Raw genomic sequence first — 17,817 nt, forward strand, 5'->3', positions numbered from 1 at the left:
GTCATCTTAAGTGATGTTTTTAACACTGTTTATGAAGTGAGCAACTCTTTTTCTTTTTTTCCTTTTTTTTCCCTGTCAGTTCCGGATTACAGGTAATTATTTCAAACAAGTAGCTGTTATTTTTTTTTTTTTTTAAATATCTGTTCTAGCAGTAATATGCTGAACAAAGTGTTCTTTACCTCTAATATAATACTTAATTCACTGATTCACAGTATTTCACTGATCCGATGCAGTTGACAAATACACTTTAAGTCACAAATAACTACATTACTTTTCTTTTAGATGTATCCTTTGATAATTGTGGCTTCTTACAAGCATTTGATTCTTGTGACTACTTCTTTTTCCTTTTGTTCAACATACTTTGTAGCTTAGCAAAGACACAAAATGAGTAGTGAGAACCGAATATCTTAAGTATCCTTTAATCATTGAATGAGACCCATCTGCATTGTCAATAGAATAGTGCAGGACCCATGTTGAGAAGGATATTTAACTACAGTAAGGTTTATAGATTAGACTTGGAATACAAAACTTCTTTTTTCATAGGAATTTGTCAAAGCTGACTAAATGGAATTAGGCTCTGTTGGACAGCCACTAAACTTATCCTAAATGCAAATCTATATTCCACCCTCAAGGACAAATTTATCCTCTTGTTGTCCTGTTAACTGTGATCCGTAGTATCTTACAAAATAATTACATACTCATGTAAACAGTTTTTTCCCTCAGAATCAAGCTGAAAGGCTTTTACGCCTCTCATGTTTTCAGATACAATTGTTACATTACTCATAATCTCATTTGAATTACATTGGCCTTTAATCCTATGTGGGACTGCAGCTCATGGATTAGAGGGCTACTGCAAGCCATTAATTGCTGTCCTTAAACATCTTTTGAATTATGGATGAGTGACATTTTGAATTCTGCAGTATGAAATTTAAAACACTGGTAGCTATTTAAGGATTAATGACGTATTTGGTCTTTATTAGTCATATAATGACTGACTAGAGGAGTTAAAGACTCTTAAATGTTATAGAGCTTACTGATTTAATGACAGTATCTGATGACTAGAAACCCATGAATGAATCCTTCATGGCATTTCAGGTTGGAGAAAGGTTGCTTTCCTCAAAAACCTCTTGGCACTCAATACTGAAACTGAAAAAGCACAGGTAAAAATGAAGATAGAAAATATTTATCTGGTCTTTTTTTCTCCCAATAAGGTATTGCCTCTGCTCTACAACATTTCTTCATGCTGTGCCCACATATTTTTAATTGTCTCAAAAAATAATTCCTTAACCTCTTTCTTTAAGAAACAATTTAACAGGCTAGTGGTTCTCAGTGTCAGAAAGATTTTCTTGTTATTTAACTTAAACATTCGTTTCCTAATTCCATCTCATTAGTCCTTTACCTACCCTAGGTAATATACTAATTGAGTCTTCTCTCTCTTTGGTGTTTATATCCTTCAAATATTCGAGGAGGAAACATTAATTAAGCTTCAAAACATTCTTAAGACCATTCCTCTACTTTAACAGTACTGTGTACTCATACCGTACTCAAACAGTACTGTGTACTCATAGCAGTGTACTCAGAGTTTACAGGATAAATATCTAAGAAAGACCAAATAAAATTTAATTCCCCAGACCATATTACAAAAAAACGTTAGATGCTTCTGTGACAGTTATCATGCAGGTCTTAGTGACAGCTCAGTTATTCGGAATATGTCCTACGAAGAAAGAAAATGCTTAAAACCTGGGATTATGCAATGCTCCTTTTTCAAATGTCCCCCTAACTCCTGGAGTCTCTGAGAATGAATAACAATTCATGACTGATCAGAAGAATTCATTCATGGTGAAGTAAAAATAATGAGAAAACTGAAACAACCACAAGAATATGTTAGTAATTTTCAAGGTTAATGCAAGAGGTAATAGCAGTGAAAAGGTGTGATCTCATGACTGGTATTAAAATGTTAAAATTCTAGCAACTGAAGGGATTATTGAAGAATGATCATGCAGAACAGTGAAATCAGGAAGAGTAACAGAAGGGGTATGATGACTTACAAAATAAAACACATATATGTGCATCACATATCAAGCACAGCAAAAGTGTGCATCATGGGGAATGAAACTAAAAAAAGAATACTGCTGAACTAGATGACTAAAAAAGTAAAAAAAAATTATCAAGGGAAAGTCATGTGTGGCATGTACACTGTAAGGATACAGAATATAAAGAACTTTTAAAAAGTTACTGAATGAAAGAACGCTGAAATATGTGTATCGGCCTGATTAGGGAATATAAAATTGATGACCCCTAAAACAACCTTAAAATATATTAAAAACATTAAATTTTAAAAAGAGAAATCTGTAGGGAACAATGTTTTTTAGCTTTATTTACTATGGTATTGAGGAAATTACATAACTGTTTTTCTGATTATTCACCAAAAGATAAACACACAAATATAAGAACAATATTTGTTGTGAAGAGCACATAAAATATAATTATAACTTTGGGAGTATACAATCAACAAACTGATTACTTAAAGATTGATGTTAGTCCTGATACATTCTCTATAGATGAGTTTCCCAGTGAATAGGACATATCCCTAGGAGAAAATGAAAGCCTGGATGAAATATACAAGTGTGTGGGAGTATACATTTATGATGGCTAAACTTTAAATATTCTATTTCAAGATGACAGTGATGGGTAAGTGTAATTAATTAAATTTTATGAATGTTTTTTCCTGCAGTTTTTGCATCTCTGCTAATAGACACCATAAAGACATGAAATGAATAATACATTTGAAAAGAAAAATTGATTAAATGTCCATCAGAGTAGATAACTGACAAGTAGAGGCATACACCTTGTAAAATTTGCTGCCTTCCATTAACTTGGCTAAAACCTGGAACCTCTCACTCCTCCAAAATTGCTTATGCAATTGATAGATTGTTATTATTCTTAATTTTTTTTTCTTAATGCAATCTGTACATACATGCTGAGTAAGTAAAAAGAAGACTAGTCATTTCTCATCTTGAGTAAGGCAGAGCAGGTTAGGAAGACAAATTTAATGCTTTGCTGAATAAATACGTGTTTGAGTGTGTTGTGTCTGAGGGTCAGAATTTGGATGGATTTTTTTTTTGTCTGGTGGACTGGTATTGCTTTAAATGTTGTTTGTTAACAGCCTGTGACAATATCTGTGAACTGCAAAACTGTCAAATATGATTAAATTACACTAGCAAGCAGAAAAGTAAGGGTAAATGGAAAAAAATTAAATGTATTTCTTATATGCTAAAGACGAAAATTTTATATAATTAGCAGTTGTATCAAATAACTAAGTAGGGGTATCTTCTTTCAGATGACTCCTGACCATCAGAAACTGAAAAAGAGTAAATAGAAGGGGTGTTTCTTTTCTTCTCTCTCCATAATACAGAAAGAAAAAAATAATAAACCCAACAACTGTACCAGAACCAGGAGGTTAAAATTGAAGTTTGGCCAGATGACCTAGGAGAGCTTACTGAGCATAAGCATATGGAACCCTTAGCAGTAGATGCAGCTATTACCATACTCTTCTGTGATTTTAACCATTTTTATTTGATTTGATCTTGGGGTTTTTTTTCCAGACTAGTAGTCTATGGCATTGGTTTAGAGACTTGAGACTCACATTCACTGAGATATAGAAACAGAAAATATATGACAAATTGAAAAGAGACAATTGTGTTGGTAGCTTGTCATGTAGTAAAATGAAATCCATTTTCACTTGTGCCCAGACAGTATAAGTCTGAACTTTAAGGTGTTAATAATATGAACACACTTTCTGTCAACCCTGCAAACAAAGTGCAAAACCAAGCTACTATATTCTAACAGTGCTTAAAGAACATTTGTTGGAAAATATTTACACAAAAGCTTAGAAGTCCTAAACAGCAACTGATATATTTTAAATGCACTGTAGACAATTTTTGTATTGTTAAAGGAAAATAAAACCACTTACAAAATCTTATACTGCACCAATGTTTCTATTGTCGGATAATATAGCACTTGATGACTGTGAATAAACCATGTGACAAATGGGAAAGACAAATTTTTGCTAATATTTGTAGGAACAGAGAATTAATATTTAGTACATTTAGATTATTTGGCAGTACCAGGGGCACATATCTAACTCTGTACATGTACAATATGCTGGACTTTTATGAAAGAAGTTTCTCTGGACAGATGTTATAAATATTTCATGTCAAGAGAATTAAGAAAAGACTAGTTAGAGCAGGAATGGTGCCCTTAACTTTCTTATAAGTGTCTGCTATTTGATCAGTTCCATTATTTAACTATTTGGAAAAAAATAGTCACCCCAAACATCCTTACTCGCAACAACTATTTCATGAGAAAGACTACTCAAACTGACAGCTTTAAGTCAAATTGGAATTTACTGCAGGATGCCGTTCCCTTCGAACAAGGTGAAGTTAATCCATTCCAAGGAAGAGAGAAGTGTATGCTAAAACATAGCATAAGTCACATACTGTTGAAACACGGCTTATTGTAGTAATTACAAGCATCTGTCTAATCTGACTATCTGTCTGCCTGTTTCCTTTCATGTTTTGCTGTAATGTTGTCAGACTGTCCTGCAACTGAAAACCTGCCTGCTTTATAAAAATGGAAAAAGAAAAATAATTTTTAATCTTGCTGTCACATATTTTTGACTGCAGAAAGGAAAAGCTATCAACAAAAGTGAAGTCTTGTATGTAATTCCTTAAGAATGCTTTGTGCATGAGCTGCAGGGGCTGTCCACTGGATGGTGTTACCTCGTCATGTTTTATGCTTGCTTTAGACAATTCTGTTTTCCCTGTTTATATATTGAACAAATATTATTTCTTCTTTTTTTGTTTCTTCAAGATTTTATAATCACAGCTTGACTAGAAAACATTATAATTGTTATAATCTAATTAATTTTTATAGTTGCACAATCACTATACAAACAGGCTTGCAAACAGTAGAAGTTACTTCTCAGGTTTAACAACACGAGTAGGTATTGAATAAACTAATTTTCTGATAAACACCATTCTTATTCCACTAAATCTTTGAGCAATTCAGCTAGATATACAACATTTTAAAACAAACAAACAAACAAACACAAAACTCTGTCATTCATTGCATGACATAAACCCCAGTATTCTTCTGGAAACCTCATCGTGACTGTTCATGACATGTAGTACATAGTGCTGCAAGTGTAGGTGAGCTGGATAATTTATGTCCTTTGTACAACACCTCTGGGACTCTAGAGAGATAGACTTAGGTCCATGTTTACCACACAGAAGACATTGGACACGAAGCCAATTGATGTCGGTTGTACCTCTGATTCCCTGAGCGTGGTATTTCCCCAAGTGGTGGTAATGCCATTGAGTTACAAAGCACTTGACAGTCTGCTGATGATAAGTATGGTAGAACTACATAATTTTAATGCTATCTTATCTACCCATCTTTTGGGTTATTTCTATGAGCCAACAGGAAGCAACACCACATTTTTGCTTCTTTCTGGACCTACTTTTTGTCCTTTTATTTGCTGGTTTCTTCCATCTGAAAGAAAAGCCACACATACTGAAAGTGTGTGATTTGTGCTCTCCGTTAGAAAATCTATCACCATAGTTTAAGTGAAAGGTATGTATACATATACTTGTGCGCAGATTTCGTGACATCTAGTCATATAGCTTTGTTGCAGTTCTGATTCTGATTTTGTTCCATATTTACCTTTCTTCTTTTATGCACCTTTGAGTGCATTGGTATCAGTTAACGTTATAGAGGTAGATTTTTAGGGAGAATGCATTTTACATTACAAAAGTCAAAATAACCTAACATAAAACAATAACTGTTACCCATGAATTGTTTCCATTCTTAATCCACAGGAGCTACTTTCTAACAAATGATCAGTTCCTATTGAGTTCTTAATTTAGGCAGAAATCTTCCATTCAATTATGCCATGTGTTCTGGGGGGATTATTATTCTACATATAAATCCGTTAATTCATGATAACTGCTAGAGCAGAGCATTAAATGATATATATAATCTTGCCTTTGTCAAAACAAAGCACAAAGGGTTTCTTTCTTTTCCTGTTGAAATAAAAAAGAAAAAATAAAATCTTAAAGAAAGATTTACAGCTATTTTTGAGGGAAAGTTAACCTGAATTACAAATAACACAAGATTTGTATTACTGAACGTTTAATTTTAAAGAGAATTCCAGAACCATACAAGACAATATGCAAGAATACATTTATGACTTGTTACATTAACACAGGCCTTTAAGAAAGGCATTTAGAGTCTGACCTACCAGAATTAGCAGAAATCTTTTTTTTCACTGCAGCAGATTTAGAGCCTCAGCTGTTTTCCTATGTGAATTCTGGACTTGTGGACGTCACACCTCTGGGAACAGCTTGTTCATTGTCAAAATGTTAAGATCCTTAAATCTTTTCATTGTTGTCTTTGCTGAGAGACTGAAGGTTTTTTTCATTGTTTTTTTTTTCAAACAGTTTTTATTACTTTATCGGTTACTTGAATCGTTTTCTTGGACCATCTCCAGTTCTTTAAAAAAAAATATTTTCCAAAGATGTAACCTGCTCAGAGGTTTGAATATTCTTAAATGCATTTCACATGTCCATTTAGGTTTGTATTGCCCGCTTGGAGAAGAAAGGCTGGTGCTTCTTCAAATCTGCCACACTTTTGCAGTCTAAAATATCTTCCCATAGCTGTGCATACACAGCCATTGTTTCATATTCATGATGAATACTATTCTTCTTCTCCTTTCAGAGTAGTAACTTTCATACTTGCTAAAATTTCTGGTTTTTAATTCAGACCTCTTTGTTCATTGCTTATTGCTTTTTTCCTGCATATTTTGGACATCCGCTAAATTAAAGAACCTATGAAAGAACAGAAGTTTATGCATTCTCTTGCTGCTTTAGACATCAAAAACTGCAAAGAAAAAGGACAATATGTGGCTCCAGGATAAATCAGGGCAAACTGTGAACACTGAGTCTTCAAGTATACAGATACTGGGATGTTGCTAAGTAGAACATGTTTTTCTGCTTACTTTATAACATACACATATCAGCATTATACCCAATAAGAACAATAAACCTCTCCAACTCTGAGTATATTCTCTAAATGCATACATTTCTCATCCCCTATGGCCTAATTCATATTATTTTCACTCCTTTCTTACATCTTCAAGGAAGTAATCATACTTTGGATGCTCACTTCAAAGTATATTAAAAATGAGATAGGAGTTCCTATCCTAAAATAATGTCCCATTTGTGACATGAATGACTTGACTTCAGAGCAGGAGAACTTCAACTGTACAGTAGAAAACTGTGCTAAGAGTTACAGAGAAAGTGAGCTATGTCTACAACATGTTTTCTTAAATTACAGTAATGTATACAGGACTAGCAGAAGCATGGAAAAAGGAGCTTGTTCGCTGATTGTGGTCAAAAAGGAACTTTTTTTCCTAGAAAGTAATGGGGCACAAAGGCCTGTGCAAAATCTTATGTCCTGATGTAAAATCTTGTGAGAACTATCAACCATATGTATCTGTACAGTCTCGGACAGTATGACTAGGAAATATTAGTTAGTCATCCTCCCCTGCAGCTCATAAACCTGGCAACTTTATGTAATACTAAGGATTTTCATTTACTGATACATCTTGCTAATTTTTTTCATGCCTATAACTGCAAACAAATGATACCTACAGTTAGGGGTTATTCTCAAAGAAATCAGTGAGTTCCATGAGAAAAAAGGCCCCCTGGGAAGCCCTGGAAATAAAGGATAGAAGATTAAGGAAAACTTCAGCTCCTATAAACATGTCTCGCGAAGGCTAAGCAAACAGAATGACAGTCATGTTCCCCCTTTTCAAACTTATTTATAAGTTTTGAAAGGCCTCATCAGAATTAAAACTTCACTTCTACACAAAAAATCATTTTATGATATGACTGGATCCAAGTGAAAGTCATTCACTTACCTGGAACGAGGTAACCAAGTTACATTGTACTATATTTTAATTGGGAATAAAACACAGGAAACTTTGAAAAGCAAATGTTTGTCATTATGATCCATGTTATGAAGTAATTTGTCACTCTCATTGGCTATGAAGGCGAGACAAAGCACACAAAGGCTATGCCTGTACCTGGAAACAAGGCAGTGCCTGTTTGTGGGCTGCCACCTGATGCGGGAAAAGCAGTTTCTTGATACACATGCAAGCCATTGCATGCCTGGTGGCCTAGTTCACTGGGAATGATCCCAAACTTATTTGATTTACTGGGTGTAAGTTGGTTCAGGGCTAATCAAAAGATCATGAACTATTCATAGTGAAATAGTTTACTATGGGATAAGGGCATATTTTCTACATGTGAAGGTAGAAAATGGGCAGGTAAAGTCAGAGACAAGGTTTGCTTTCCTGCCCCTCCTGCACCATCTGCTGTGACATGGATGCTGTGCCACAGAGAGGAACAGTGATGTGTACATTTTGGATGGATTTGTTAAGTAGATTGTGCCTCCTTAATTCATTGTCTAATTTATCACAGAAATAATTTTCTGGCCGATACACAGGATTTATAAAAAGATGCTACTTAACCTCAGTAGTACTATTTCTTTTTTTCAGAGATTGTAATTCTTAGAAACAATAGAAACATTGCAAACATTTTATGTATGAATATTTTGCTATATTAAGAGATAAATATTACCTAGAAACTTACTTCCCTGTGTTTGGCTTTTGAGTAGTTACAGAGCATACACGAAGTTCCAAAAGCCTTTGCCTGATGCTTTGATGTTTGTTGTATTAAAAGGAAACTTGTACACAATTTTTTCCAATGTAGTATAATTATTTTTGTCTTTGTCATACATCAATATTTGTTTTACAATATGTCCATTTTCACCTGAGCTGTTTGTCAATGAATATATGCCCTTCAGTCAAACCCTTGATTGGAAATAAGCAAGAACTCCATGAAATCTATGTATTTATGGAAGGAAAAAAAAAAGAGAAAAAGAAAAATCAGCTAGTGATTTAAGAAATATAATTATCTGCATTGCACTTAAAGGGATATTCAGAACTTCAAGCACAGCATATTTTAACTTATAGTTTAAAACAACTAAACTGCTGTCTTTACTTTTTCTGCTGCATTCTATAAACTGCTAAATGTTATGAAGTAAATATGTTTAGAGCTATTACAGCACTTGTGTTTGAAAATGCAATTTTCTGTTAATGTTTAAAGATAACTTTGTGGTTGTTTCTTTTAATTGAAACAATACATTTTAATGTTACAAAGCTGCCACTAGTTTATGAAAAAAGGTAATTTTAGCCTGTAACGGTGAGCAGCTACTTTGCACGCTATGATTCTTCCTGGAATATACAAAAAGAAATACCCAATAGCAAGAGAAAACAGGAGCTAGAAGTGACATTGTTCTTATTATGTTTACAGATTGCATGATTCTGTTTGGAAATGTACCACAATAGCTGTTAGGTTTTTACAGTCCCCGTTTTCATGATTATTAGATCATTACATTTAGCTTAAACCAATTTAAGTTTGTATTAGCAAGAATTGGTGATCATCTCTCACCTCTGACCTTTAGGTTAATGAGAAGTTTCTCTGTGTAATTGCTATATCTTAAGATGGCACTGTGCTGTGTAATCTTTATCGCTGTAAAATGACATTTAAAGTTTGTTTTACATGAGCAAGTAGAATAACATTATTTCTGCAGTGAGCAATAATTATATGCCTCCTAGCTGAAAATACACGCTGTGGATAAATTGTATTCATCTGGTAGCCTATGTTTGTAAGATAAGTTAATTAAAAGAGGAATATTGAAAAATATGTCTGCCTACTGAGTGCTGATAGAGTAATATTATTACTTTACAAGAAAACATTCTAAACAAAAAAAAAAATTTTTTTCTCTGGAGATAGGGATAAAAATGAAGTAAACATAATGCTTTTACACTGTGGTCATAATAAAAAATGCAACCATAAAAGGAAATATCTATTTGTTCCAATGGAATAAGAAAAGCCTAAAACTGTGTGTACTCAGTTGGTACTTATATGGGTTAATGCAGGCATGAAGTACTGACCCTGATGAATACCTTTTTCACCTGGCAATTTTCTGTATATGATGGTGAATTAAACATCAGGTATTATATGTGTTCTTCCTCTCCTGCTTTAATTAATTCAGCTATAAAAAAGATACTGCAGTCACCCCATGAATATTTTACTATTCATAAAAGTTTTTATTCAATATTTATTTACCAGGACAACATTCACTGTGTGACAATTTAAATTTCAAAGACAGTTTGCATATATAGCATAGGACCCACTGACCTTGTTCTGCTATGAATTGCCTTTTCAATTCTACATAGGGTTGAAAGAAGGATGCTGCATGAGCCAGCAGTCTTGATTTTGTTTTCCCTGTCTTAGAGACACTTTACAAAGTATCAGTTGCCTGTTCTGTCATTAGGAAAAGAAGTTACATTAAGAATTTGGGTAAGTACTTTTTATGTCTTTCTATGCATGAACATTTCCAATACTAGCAGTAATTGTATTCAGTTTTACTTTCTTCTTTAAAAAATTCATATAGAATAACTCATTTTTCACTAACGTTACTTTATCATTCTCAACAGTCAAGAAGTGAATTTACAAGAGGGTATGGAGCAAGGCCGCTCATTTAACTGATCTAGTATTTTTTCCAAATTTGCAAGCAAACTGACAAGAACATGTTTAAGAAAAAGACTACTTGGCTTACATTTCCACGTATGTTTAATTGTGCCATTGTTTAAAAAGTCTCTTTTTAGATTGCTTAGTTTATTTTGTTATGATTTTTCCAGTAACTAATAAAAATGACAGTGTTTTTCGTTGATCTTTTTGGCATAATTTTACTTTTCAAATAAAGAAAATACAGCACAGATACATAATCTATATAAGTGTTGTTTCTTTTACATGAGGTGGAATTCACAGTAACAATATAATTGATTGATCTGTAGTAACTTTAGATTTACTTCAAAAAAATTAAAACCTAGTCCTGTTATACCTAAGATATAATTTTTTAAATTTTCTGATAAGAAATAACTTTGCAATAAACATATTTGCTGATGTAAGGTATTTTTATAAGCTGTTAACTGCATTCATTTACTCTGTAATAAGTTAACCTTTGTATGCATTTCGCCTACCAGAAGGAAGAAAGTTACAAATAGATTCTCATGGTAAAAATATCTATAACTGCTTAGAGAATAGATGACAACACTGATATATGCATGTTTTAGGAGGTCAAATACATTATAAGTGGTGTGTCAGAATGAAGGATGTGTATAATAGGACTGAATATAGCGTGGATGGGAAGCAAACTAAAAATTACAAATAGTTTACTTATATAGAGCAATAAATCTAGATTGTTATTGTCAATGCAGTTTACAATAGTGGTTTAAGGCTTCAATATAGCACTTTTATTTCAACAAAATGCTTTAGATTTTTTTTTCTTCTCTGAAATTCTCAAGATACATACATCAAAGATGGAAATAGTTCCCTAAAGATATTCGCTACATCAACAGTTTTTTCAAGTTCTTTAGCTGTCATATTACTAGGCTGGGTATAATTAAAATAATCATTCCAATTCACTGTTTCAGCCATAAGTGGGAAAAAAAAAAAATAAAGGCAAAAAAGCCTGCACATTTATTAGACTGGGCAGCTTCTTTCTATTTTACTGAATAGTACATGCACTGCATCACCAAACATTATTAAAGTTGCTGAAGCACTAGGGTATGCATTAAAACCTTGAGTGCCTAAGAGGTGCTGCACAGTGCATTTCCTAACCAAGGGCCTCAAAAAAGGAAATTGTACATCACAGTCCTCCAATTAAAATTATGGGAAAAAGCTATGATACCTTGTATGCTTGGTAAGTGCAGGAATCTGTAATTCTCCGATCAGTTTTGGAATGCCATCTCCCTCATGTATGCATGCAAAGTATCCCATAAAATCCTAGGGCTTTTGATTGAAAGACTTGGGTATATTTGGAAACATACATGGAAAAAAATGTAAACATTATTTACAAATATATTAGCAGATAGGATTTTTCTTTGGATTAAAATGCAATTGTACATTTGAAATACCAGAGGGCACACTAATAGTTATCCCTGGAAACACCTGTTCAAATGATAATTACCTTAATACTACTTGCTATTTAGTGAAGTGCAAAACCAGCATTACCCTTGAGTAATGGAGTTATTCTTCAGGAAAAGCAATTTTCAGATCTCAGTTTATGTCCTTTGTTTTAAATTGTAGCATTAAGCAGTACATTCAAGATTCATCAGAAGGCAAGAAAGAGATCTGGATCAGGATTAAGTTTAGGCAAGGATTTGAGATTCAGAGCCAAAAGTTTTAGTTTAGGTTAGCAATAAAATAATGGGAACATATCTACGTCATAGGTAATGTCCTATATTACTCCTTTATAATATTCCAGGGTCTGTTGTGTCAGCTACACTGTATATAGACTATAATGCCATAAAATCAACTTCCTCTAACCAATTGAAGTAGCTCCTTCATAAAAAAAAAATTAATATTTATCTATTATCTGTACCAGCTATATCTGTATATATCTATCCCTCTATGGATGTGAATGAAAACACAGACTAGCCCTTGAGGTTCCCCCTCAAAAGAGGTGGGAGGTTTGGACATTCATTTAGGTGGGAGGAATTAGTGTCCTGGCTGGGAACTAAATCTTTGATCTTTTTCCCAAGAGCAAATTCCCAACAACCAGTTCCAGCTGTGCTTTAAGGGAAAACACTTACCTCCATTTTTGCTACTACTTATCTATTATAAAGTGTGCAAGCTTCCCCAGAAATTATGGGGTCGTAATGCAAGGCTCTGGATCTTAACACGGGAACCAGAAATCCACATTTCTTTTTAGCCTGGTCACCTAGTTCTTCCCTCTTTGAATAAGCATGGAGCCTTATCTGAGAATGGTTTACAGATGGTTTCCTCCTGTATAATATTAGAGCTTCAGGTGGGTCCCTCAAATGATCTTTACTGTGGCAGGATGACACCTGTAATGGGATATTCTGCAGAAACACTGCAATCAGAGCACAAACCCTGAGCATGTTGCTAAGCCTGTACTATAGGAATAGACAGAATTTTTAATAATAAAGCTATGTTTTATCAATTTAACCACAAAAAGGCTCAAAAAGTGAATATTTTTACTAGTTATGAAAGCATTTTGAGAACTATAAACCTGGCAAAATCAGCATCCATTAACTTCATTTATTTTACTGATTTTAGGGAGCTGTCTACATAAAAAGCTTTTCTTCATGTTCAGTGACAATATCCTTGCACAAGAAACAGCAGCAGAAATCCCTGGAAACAAAAGAAAAACAAAAAAATAAAAGGAACAAAAATCTCCACTCATTCTAAGTGTAAAATGAAAATTCAAAGATTGCACGTCACTGGTGGTGGGAACAAATAGTTAGCCCCACATTGTTAGCCCAACTTGGTACACAAAAAGTAGTAACAGTAAGTAAAGTATTACCTTTTGGTAGGTTCCAGCTGGCAGTGCTTGGTGTACCAAACTTACTCTTCTCACAGTAGGACAGACAAACTCTAGGAATAATTTTTATGTACAGTAGTGGATGATCTGAAAATCAAACAAATCTTGGCCACACTTTCTAAAGCTTATCTGTGTGCAAGGAAAACATAAGCTACAATGAGTTTCAATCACAGCTCAATTACTGTAGATATCAGGAAAAGCCAGGTAAGGGCTTAAAAACAAATACATCTAGTTCAGGTATAGTTTCAAGGAGTCAATTGATGCCTCTGACAAGCAATTACAAGTCCACGTATATATCCAAAATCAAATAAAGTAGACTCAGTGATAGATAATAAAGGCTTAGCTATCCTTGGAGCAGCTAATTTGCCAGATGTATCCCAAAATAAGATAATCTTCCGCTTGCATCTAAGAAGTAGATAAAACTGCTAAACCATTTGGGTAAGAATAACAAGATAGCAGAAAATTAAATTTGCCAAAAAAGTATTGGAATTTCAGTGACTAATGAGATGTTGAGATACGTGAAGAACTTAGAAGAAAAAAAAATAAAATGTATGTATAGAGATATAGGTAATGATTGTCCTTCAAAACAACTAGAAATTCTTCCTTGAGAGAAGTGGCAGACAGGCAGTTCACAGCAAATAGCACTAAGCCATCGTCCCTGCACTACAGTACTTACATACAGGCCATAAACCTAGAGCATGAACGAAAAAACCCAAAACCAAATAAACCCTGCATGCTTTCCTTTTCTCTTTTTTTCAGATTAATGTTTTCCTGATGTAAAGCATTCATAGCACCAAAACTGCAGACTAGCCAGGTACTGTAAAATACTCAGTCATACTGCATAGAGTCACCGGATTATTGTTTATCAGGAACTAAATTAATACATTTCTTTGTTACAAAGGTGTTCTTTTTGAAATAAATGTAATTTAACTTTTGCCATACCTGAACGGGTAAGTGAGCTATTGCTATACTACAAGTAAGTTTGTAGCAAAAAAAAAGAAAAGGAAAAAAAAAGGCAGTCTTCATTTTCTATGTGTTTCAGTCATAATTCATTGTATTCACTGAATTGATGAATTGATTCTCAGGTTTCATGACTCTGCTGTATTTTCACCACCGTATGTGTATGTAACCAGATTTTGTGGGCTGTGAGCAGTCAACAGCTGTAAATTTTCTTCATCTATTTAAAAAATAGCTAATTGGATTACAAGTTGTTTTTCTTGTTTTCCCACCAGCATCCTTCATTCATTCTTTAATCATTATTTCTATGCAAACTTTTATTCACCTTTCAAAACAAGAGTTTTTAAGTGCGTGTGTATACAAGTAAGCCATGAAGAGTACACAGTTACAGACCTACTGAGTAACCCTCTTTCCTCCCTCCTGATCCTTCGCACATTTTCACTTCTTCCCACTCAGTTAACATACTTTTGTCAAATGCTCGTTTCAGTTTTGTTTCACTGTCTCCAGTGCCACAGGACCATTTAATGCCCTCTGCTACTCCAGGGTCCTAACTTGCTCTTTTTGCTGTCCAGTTTTCCTGTCCACTGGAGGAGAAAACATTGTTTCTACTCATTTAGTTTAGCAGAAGACTTGGGGGTCTCTGAGTGACTCAGTCAAGAGCAGCAACAATGGAGAAAAATAAGAGGGGTAGCATCAGAGAAAACTGATACAGAGAAAAATGTCCCCTCTCTAATACAAGGAAACCCCACAATAGCTTTGTTCATTTCAAAAAGGCAACTGAAGCACCAAGGCAGCTTCTGTTGAGACCTTTCTACAATGGAAAAGCAACACTGATAGCAATGATACTTGAGCTTTTGTTTGTTTGTTTTTCCCCTCTGTTCAGCTGGCAGCAGTGGGAAGTCAGAATCTGATCTAACCAACTACTGGGCCATATTCTCCTCTTAGTTACACAGCTTCAATTACCATGGTGGAAGCCAACTGGAGCTAACTCAGGGGAATTTGGACTACATAATTGGTATGAACTTTGGATTATGGCAGATACAGGAGCAGCGAGGTAGAGTAAAGGGTAAGAAATGCAGCTGTAGCTGAAAATATTTCATCTTCCTTTCTCCCTGCTAATCACTGTTTCTCAACAGCCACTCATTCAATGGCCCTGCTTTCTTTTGCAAGACTAATGGTAGTGCTGTTAGAGCTGCATTGCAAATGTCCACAAATTATCTATTCCATTAAGTGACTTTGGTCACATTTGCTTACTTAAAGGGTGATCAGTTAATTGCTCATATCCCTTAGTTGCTGTTGGTGTGATGTCTGAGAAAATGCAATGTTAATGCCAAAGGCACTGACTGGGTAAACTTCAATTCTGAAAGCCAAGGGGTCAAAGCCAAATCAATGGAGCAGCTGTTCCTACTGGAACAACAGAAAGAAAATATGAATCACAATGACTTGAAATGTCTTTCTTCATTAAAATCATGTCTGTGTGGTGAGTTTTTCTTTTTGAAGACTCTGCATCATTAAAGGACACATTTATTTTATGTAATACAGTCTTTTGTGCATTTCAGAGGTTCTTTCACCTCCCATCAGTTAATCATTTAGAGTAATGAAGCTAACAGAAACAAATGCAACTTTCCATCCAGATGAATGATAGGCAAACTCTTACTGGGGACACCACTCTACTTCCAATTATAGCTAAAGAAGAACTTATTTAATTTAGGTGGGAGCTCAAGCTTACTCTTGATACATAAATATGATATCAGACTGCCACAAAGTCTGTCACAAAGTGAAACAAACTTTCCTGAAGAAAACTGTTCTTACTGTTCATGGACACATGAATAGTTAGGGGTCTACTCAGCTTTCCTTGAATGAAATGCGGATTTAGAATTTAAATTGCTCTCAATAATATTTTCAAACTGTTCTGTGAATTTTTCAAAAAGAGCAAGAAAAACTATGCTAAACTGTGATTCTTTTTTCCATTATGTTACACTCTGTTGAATGTATAATTAAATGTTACATTTTCCTGTAACACCTGAAACTACTACAAAATATTAGGGAGTGAAGGAAGGGAGGAGAGAAAAGATATGAAGGAGTCCAAAGTCTTATCTATGGATTATTTTATAAGGCTTATTTCATTCCAGCAGGCTTGGTGAAACAATTTTATTTTTTCACAGCTAACCCAGATTAATACATCAGTTTTGTTTCATATTTTTGATCTACACATATTAATGTATAATTAGGGTGGGATTCCAACTTTGAATTACAAATTGATGATTTAGAATTTTGCTTCATCCTCTCACTTAGTAGTTTTGAGTAAAATTTGCACATGGTTGGATTACACTTCTCTGAAGAGACATTTTCAAATAATTGAAGTGGCTGCAAAATAGCATGCCTAGACAAATCTTTGCTGCACTCAGCAGCAAAACTCTTCATGACTTCAAAAGTGTTGAGGTTCCTCCCCGGTGAGAGGTCTGATTGAGAGGTTTTTTTGTGATGTACTTGAAAATACCTAGGAAGCCACTACCCAGTACACTTGGTTCCTGTCCAGAGCTGCTCCCAAGTTACTTTCCACACCTGTCCTGGAGTGCAGCATTGACAGTGTGAGCACAACTGGTCTGTTTCAGCACAGCACAGGTCAGTTCAAATCACATCAGAGATAGCAGTCTCTTCCAGTGGAGGGGGCAGAAACTAACAGCAGTGGAGCAAATCAATCACAACCATTTGCCGGACTGTAACCCGCTCACACTGTTGATGACAATAGCTCTGCTGAGAGGGCAGCAACGCACAGCTCAGTGACAGTAATTTCTTAAAACACTAAGAATGTAAGTAGTCTGTCTGATTTCCTAAAAGGCCGCAAATGAGGTTAGGCAGATCTGCAGGGAAAATAAAAAGTTACAGTCAATTCTTATGGTTAAAGCAATGCATTTAAATAGAGCAATACATGAATGTCCTCTGTCTCAGCTTGATCCTCAGCTGATTAATTTTTGCATATTCACTGGTAACACACTGATTTTGTCTCTTGAGGATTTTCTTGCTTATTTCCTAATAATAAATAAATAAATAAATAACTGTGTCTACTTCCTGGTCAGCTTTACAACTCACCATGTCTTCTAAGTTTCTTCAGCAGCTACTGAGCTGGTTCAGCTGAGTATGATCTAAGACTATGAACTGGTTCAGGCATAGGGGTTCAGCAGAGAGGGGAGACATGCCTAGTAATTTGTTCCAGATGGTTTGTATTTTCTGAAGCAATAATTCACTGAGTGGTGACTTATATGAATAGAGATATGTCATGAAAGCTTGAGGGCATCATTCTTTTTTAATCAATACCAA

Source organism: Mycteria americana, chromosome Z (genome assembly GCF_035582795.1).
Source record: "Mycteria americana isolate JAX WOST 10 ecotype Jacksonville Zoo and Gardens chromosome Z, USCA_MyAme_1.0, whole genome shotgun sequence".
Lineage (NCBI taxonomy): Eukaryota > Metazoa > Chordata > Aves > Ciconiiformes > Ciconiidae > Mycteria > Mycteria americana.